The sequence below is a fragment of the Gossypium raimondii genome, chromosome 12 (genome assembly GCF_025698545.1).
Source record: "Gossypium raimondii isolate GPD5lz chromosome 12, ASM2569854v1, whole genome shotgun sequence".
Classification (NCBI taxonomy): Eukaryota; Viridiplantae; Streptophyta; class Magnoliopsida; order Malvales; family Malvaceae; genus Gossypium; species Gossypium raimondii.
In genome coordinates this window covers 1,147,728-1,154,446 of record NC_068576.1, presented here as the reverse complement: position 1 = coordinate 1,154,446, position 6,719 = coordinate 1,147,728, and positions in this window count along the sequence as shown.

Here is a 6,719-nt window from a genome sequence, read left to right as displayed (position 1 = left end):
TTTTAGATTTAAATAATATTTAAATTTATAGTAGATATAGATAGATATTCAAATATATTTATTATCTTAATCTACATTATTTTTTCAGATATCTGAATCTATTTATTACAAAATGGGTTTACTTTTGATTTTATATGGAAGGAGTTTGGGTTAATATGCAAATTATCGTTGTCTATTATACTTTACTTTACTTTTATTTGATTGGATTTTGCTATTAAAGTTAATTTTTATTAAATTTTATTTTAAAATAATTTGAAACAAATTTTAATAAAAATATTTTTTTATATTTTACTTTAATATTTAACAATAACAAGTTAATAAACATAATATTAAAATTAAATAAAATAGTTGTTTTATTAAAATAATTTTACGATATATGTATTTTATTTTCCAAGTTTTATTTCATTAAATAAAATTCTAATTTAATTTCCTAATTCTTAAATATTTATAAGTTAAATTATTTTTAATTATTAAAATAAAACATTTGAAAGAATTTTTCTTAACAACTTATGTTTTTAAACCATCAAAATTAATACTAGTGTTAAAATTTAATTCAAAAATTAAAGCTGGTGGCATATTTTAATAAAATTCAAAATTTAGTGGTAAAAGTCAATCGCATAAGAGTTGAATAACAAATGTACTCATAATTTCAAAATGTAATGGAAAATATTAATGAAGACAAATTTCAATATTCACCATGATGGTAAATTTACACTTTAACCTAAAGAGTTTTAAATCCGCATTAGACTAATTTTAAAATGTAAAGAGTTTTAGATAAGTCCTTGGGCCCTTGCTCCTATTTTGCCTTGGGTTAATTGCATGAGACTTTTCAAATTATGATTTAGATTTTAAATTGGTTTATAAACTTTAAAATATTCTAATTTAGTATCAAAGTATTAGTATTTTTCAATCAAGTACTGCTAATAGAGCATTGTTAGCTTTAATTTCCAAAGTATTTTGATATAACAAATTATTGAGAATTAAATTAGATTTTTAAACCTAAATAAAATAAGTAAAAAAGTATTTGATAATTTTAAAATACTTTCAAATGTTACAAATACACAGAACAAGTTTACAAAATGTCTTATTATTGGAAGTATTTTTGAGTAACCTGAAGACCCTTCAAAAAAATGTTTCAAAGTGTTTTCCAAGCCATTTTAAGGTTTGGTAATGATACCTCTGACTCAAGTATCAATACATTCCTCAAACAGTCTCTAAAAACACTTTCTAAAATATTAAAGTATCGTTACCCAGCTTGTGTTGATACCCAACCTTGAGGTATTAATACATAGGCAAGTCAGTAACCACAACAAAATCTAGAATAGCAAGGTGTCGATACCTTGTCTTAAAGTATCGATAACAACCTCCAGGGTATCGATACCTAGACATTTTTAAAGACTTTTTTGCTTAAGGCATCATTATCACCTTTATGGTATCGATACCAATGCTTGCAAGGTGTCTTAAATATGCAAATTTAGTGCTTCTAACAGCTAGAATGTACCCCCACGCTCGACTCGATCGCCGGATCTGAAATGTGAGATGTCACATTTGTTATCGGAGCAACTACAATTTCATTTGCATATCTAATAATCAAGTTATATAAGTTGTAAGGTTCAAAACTTAATAAATGCATTTTTAAATCAAATATGGGTTATAAACTAGCTTATGAAAGCTCTTATGAAACGTCAATGTTAATCGAAGGACTAAAACGTAAAATTTTCAAAATGCAGAGGTGATGTCACGACCATGATGGAGACCTGCCACAACACTGAAGACAGAAGAATGACGCCGCAACTTCAATCGAGGTGAGTCGCGTCCTTAAAGATAGGAAGCTAATGTCGCGACTTCAACAGGGGAACGTCACGACTACATAGACAAAAGCTCAATATCACAAAACCAATAGGAGAGTGTTGAAACTCTGAGGGCAGTTTCCCCAAATTTTGAATTGCTTATTTCCAATATGCCAAGTACAAATACCAAATGGTCTAAGTGACCCAAAAACTCAATAGCAATGCAATTTAGGCATTAGTTCAAATGTTTATATTACCATCCTTGGCATATCAACCATCTATCCATATATGAATTCAAACACGTAACACATTCATTTATTTAACGAACAAGAAACAACTGAATCATAAATATAGTATGGCTTATTGGCAAGTAAACATTACTCGCTAAATGTTCATACATACTTGTCATTAAACACATATGGTCATACTCAAAATGTAACCTTTTCCATCATATATACCAAATAACAATTTGAACTTAAAATCTAACCCAACCTTAGGTAAATGCCACCTACCATTAACATAACAAAACTATACAAACTTGCTAAGTATAGAAAGTTGAATTTGGATGTTGCCAATCACTTTGTTACTTCAAGATCTATTATACATGTGCACAGAAATGAACAAACCATAGGTTGAAAAATAAGGCTCAGTGGTACTTACATGATTTAAAACAATAATACAAATAGAGGCAAGATTCTAAATACAATCAAAATGTGATCTAATTATCAACTAATTCAATTTGTAACTCATGTCTCATGTGTCAATCATCATGTCATATTTCATTTGGTCTATCATGTAAGAACATATAACATTATATATCATCGTACCCCATTTACTTATATTTCACAGCATATCACTAGTTCATTTCATTTTCTCATTTCTATCTTGAATCTATTAATTCGTTTCATATCCATATCAGCCTTCACGGCTCATTTTAATCGGTTCATATGATCTTTCACATGTCATCTTTTGATACTTTAACATTTATATACAAGATGTATCATTCAATTTTAGTATTTCATATCAATGTCTCATAACATAGTATTTATTTCTTGATCCCTATTAACCAGACACAGGCTCAAGACGGATACACGAATCATGTAACAACTTGATTTTTAATGGTGTCAGAAAAGGTAGTTTCGGAACCCCATTTCCATAAACCGAGTCAATAAATATTAAATATGAATATTTATAGAGTTGGTATAAAAATATTGTAACACCCTTTAACCCTAAACCATCGTTGGAACAGGGTTACGGAGCATTACCAGATATATCAGATAACTAATAACTAGTTCACAATTAAATAACAGATATAGCATACTTGTATCAAATATGTCATATTGGTTCCATTTCATACTTATAACCAATATAAACATCATTCTACAACCGTAATAACAAAACTTTTATACTTAACCTATACATCACCTAGGTACATGCCACATTATCAAACAAAGGTACATCACTAAAATTTCTCTGAGGTCGGGACTACTCTGGATGCTGGACCGAACATTGGATTTCTACTAACCTGCGCACGGAAACAACCGTACGTTGAGCATAGGAATACTCAGTGGTATTACTATAATTCAAATTAATAACATTAATCGATAAATTATATACATTTAATTTATGTCTATAATTATTCATTAATTATCTCGTAAATAAAACCAACTTGATAATTAATAACAATAAGCAATATTTCAATTCTTGTATTTAATTGTATTCATACCTTATTTCACTATCTCAATTCTATTGGATTTTTCAACATCTCATTCTAGTAACTCATTCCAATTTATACAAATTCAATCACTTTATCAACTCATTCATTATCATTTCTATTTATATTCATTTTATACTTTTAATCTTTTAATAATCAAATTAAACGTTTAAACCAACATGTTTCAATAATAATAATAACTAATTTTATAAAATTTTATTCAAATTAACTCATACACTATTTTTTTATTATTATTTCAATTTATACCATTAATCTTTCAATAAACATTTCATATATTAAATCAACTTGTTTCAACAACAATAATAATAATAATAACTATCTTTCAATTCGATTCGTTCATTTTAAATCAATTTACATATAATCTTTTAACACTCAATTTATACATTAAATCCATAAATAAATTTCAATAACTTGTATTCAATTAAATTCACATATAATTTCACTATTCAAATCATTTAATTTTCACTTCTCATTTTTCAACAAAAGCTATTTCAAATTGCTTTTCTTCATTTAGATTTTACATCATCTCTTACTACCAAAACCATTTCATGAATTATATCATTATCTATTTCTTGAACCCATGGTTCATTCATTTCATTTTCTATATCTCAATTTAATCTTTCTTTTCGATTCATATTCAAGATCATTCAATAAAATTTATATTATCAAAATTATTCATTTACCCTATTAACTTGACTCGGACTCACAGATACGCTGGATTCCACCCAAACACACCGAATATCCAACCAAAACACACCGAAATAAATATAAATCCTCCATAACACACCCAATATATCATATCCTCCCAAACACACCAATAAGGCATTAAATGCCTCTTCGGATAAACCAAGCATATAATAACATAATCATCTTCTCGGCCGAGCTACAAATCTCCTCATCACATCACAAATCCTATGGCATGCCATTTGTATCCAATCTAGTCCGATGAGTTAATAGGGTATTGAATCACATTTCAATTCAATCACTTTCTCATACTTTCAATTCCAATTTAATCACAATTTAATTCAATACATTTTCATCTTCCAATCAAGTATACCATCAAATGCTCATACATATTCATACTTCATTTAATTTCATTCAATTCACATACGATTCAATATCATTTAATTCAATATCAATATTCACCTTATTTTTATTTACTAAACATATTATTCAAAATTCAACAATTGCTATTAATAAATTCAATATCAATACGTATTTATCATTCAATTCAATCATGATACTTACTTCAATTTGCTTATCATGTATATTAATTTAAATTTTAACAATTAATAATTAAATTCGAATTATGGTAATACTAACCGTAAATTTTCTCGAGTCACTCCTTGATCACCTTCCCCTTTCCTTCTTCGGCAATGACTCTTGCACGACATTAGCTACGTAATTAAACAATTAAAAATTATTAATACACAATTTCATTAAAATATTTCCATTTATACCTAAACTTTACCTAAATTCTAATTTAATCCCTTATCAATACTAATTTTATTTTCCCAATCTAACTCCATATGCTCTCTTAATTCTTACTATAAATTCATTTTAACTCTTCATTTTCACCATAAATCCTTAATTTCAAAATTCTCTCAATTTAGTCCCTATTAATTCAAAGCCTATAATTTATTTTACAAATCAACATTTTACTAACTTTTAACTTGAAATTTAATCAATTTAACCCTAATTCTTTCATTTATTCAACATAATCAATGTCTAGAAATATAATAACTTCTCAAATTTCAATATAAATCCAATAATACTTTGTTCTAGAATACCAAAAACTAAAAAAATTATAAGAAAAGGACTTAATTTGACTTACCAATTAAGCTTGAAAGCTTGAAATCCCAAATTTTCTTCCTTTCCTTCCCTTTTTTTTCTTTTCTTTCCTTTCCTTCTTTCCTTCTCTGTTTCGTTTGCCTATTCTGTTTCTATTCCTCTTTTTCCATCTTTTATTTCTTTTATTTAATTAGTTTAATATAATAACAATAAAATAATAATATAAAATTACTTACTTAAATAATAAGTAAATATGTAATCATCACTAATATATATGTATCTCATTTTTCCACATGTCATCCTATACACCATGCATTTGTCAACAATTTTGTTTATTTAAAATATAGTAATATAATATAATTAATATAATTTACAATATAATAATATAATAATATACTTAAAAAAATCTCAGATTTTTACCATGCATATGCCGCCTCATTTATGGGGCTTGGCATATTACCTATTTAGTCCTTTTAACTTTTCTTTAATTTATAATTAAACTTTTACCCTTGTTGCAATTTAGTCCTTTTAATCAATTAATCATCGAACATTAAAATTTCTTAACGAAACTTTAATACTACCCTAATGACACTCGTAAATATTTATAAAAATATTTACAACTCAGTTTATAGTATCGAGGTCTCGATACCTCGTTTTGACCCAATTTACCTAGTAATTTCTTTTAAATCACAAAATTCACTCATTCAAAAATATTTCTAAAAATTTGAACTTATAATTATTAATTAATAAATTTTTCTAACGTTTTCATCAGATTTAGTGATCTCAAATCACTATTCTGACACTACTGAAAATTGGGCTGTTACAAATATATTTAAGTTTGGTCTAGTGACTTTTCCAAATTAATAGTTAATTTAGGTATAGGGACTAAATAGTAAAAGTCCAATCACTATAGGTTTTTAATTGGCCAAAGACTTAGGGACTTAACTTGCAATTATCCAAAGGTTCAAAATGGTAATAAATCATTTTGTTACATCAAATAGTGGATGATGATATTAACTTCCACTATTTTGTTTTAATGGTGATTAAGGTTTAATTAATTAATTTAGGTTAATTAAAAACTAATCAAAGTATAAAATGCATATTATAGTGGGATATATCATCTTCTTCATTTTCTCCTAACCGGCTAAGCTTTGAAACCTAAGAAAAACTATTTTTGAAGCTCTTAACATGCGATCCTTGATTGGTAAGCAATTCCAAGTCATTTTCTTGTAACTTTTATATTTTTGTGGTCATGGGAGCTTGATTTAGCTAGCCCATGTACCAATTTATAAAATTGTTAAAGTTTTTGAAAGTTTCCATTGTTTATCTCTTAAAGGAATTGGTGTGAAATTCAGAGATTTTAAGGTTAGATTATGAAAAGGACTAGATTGTAAAGTTTAATT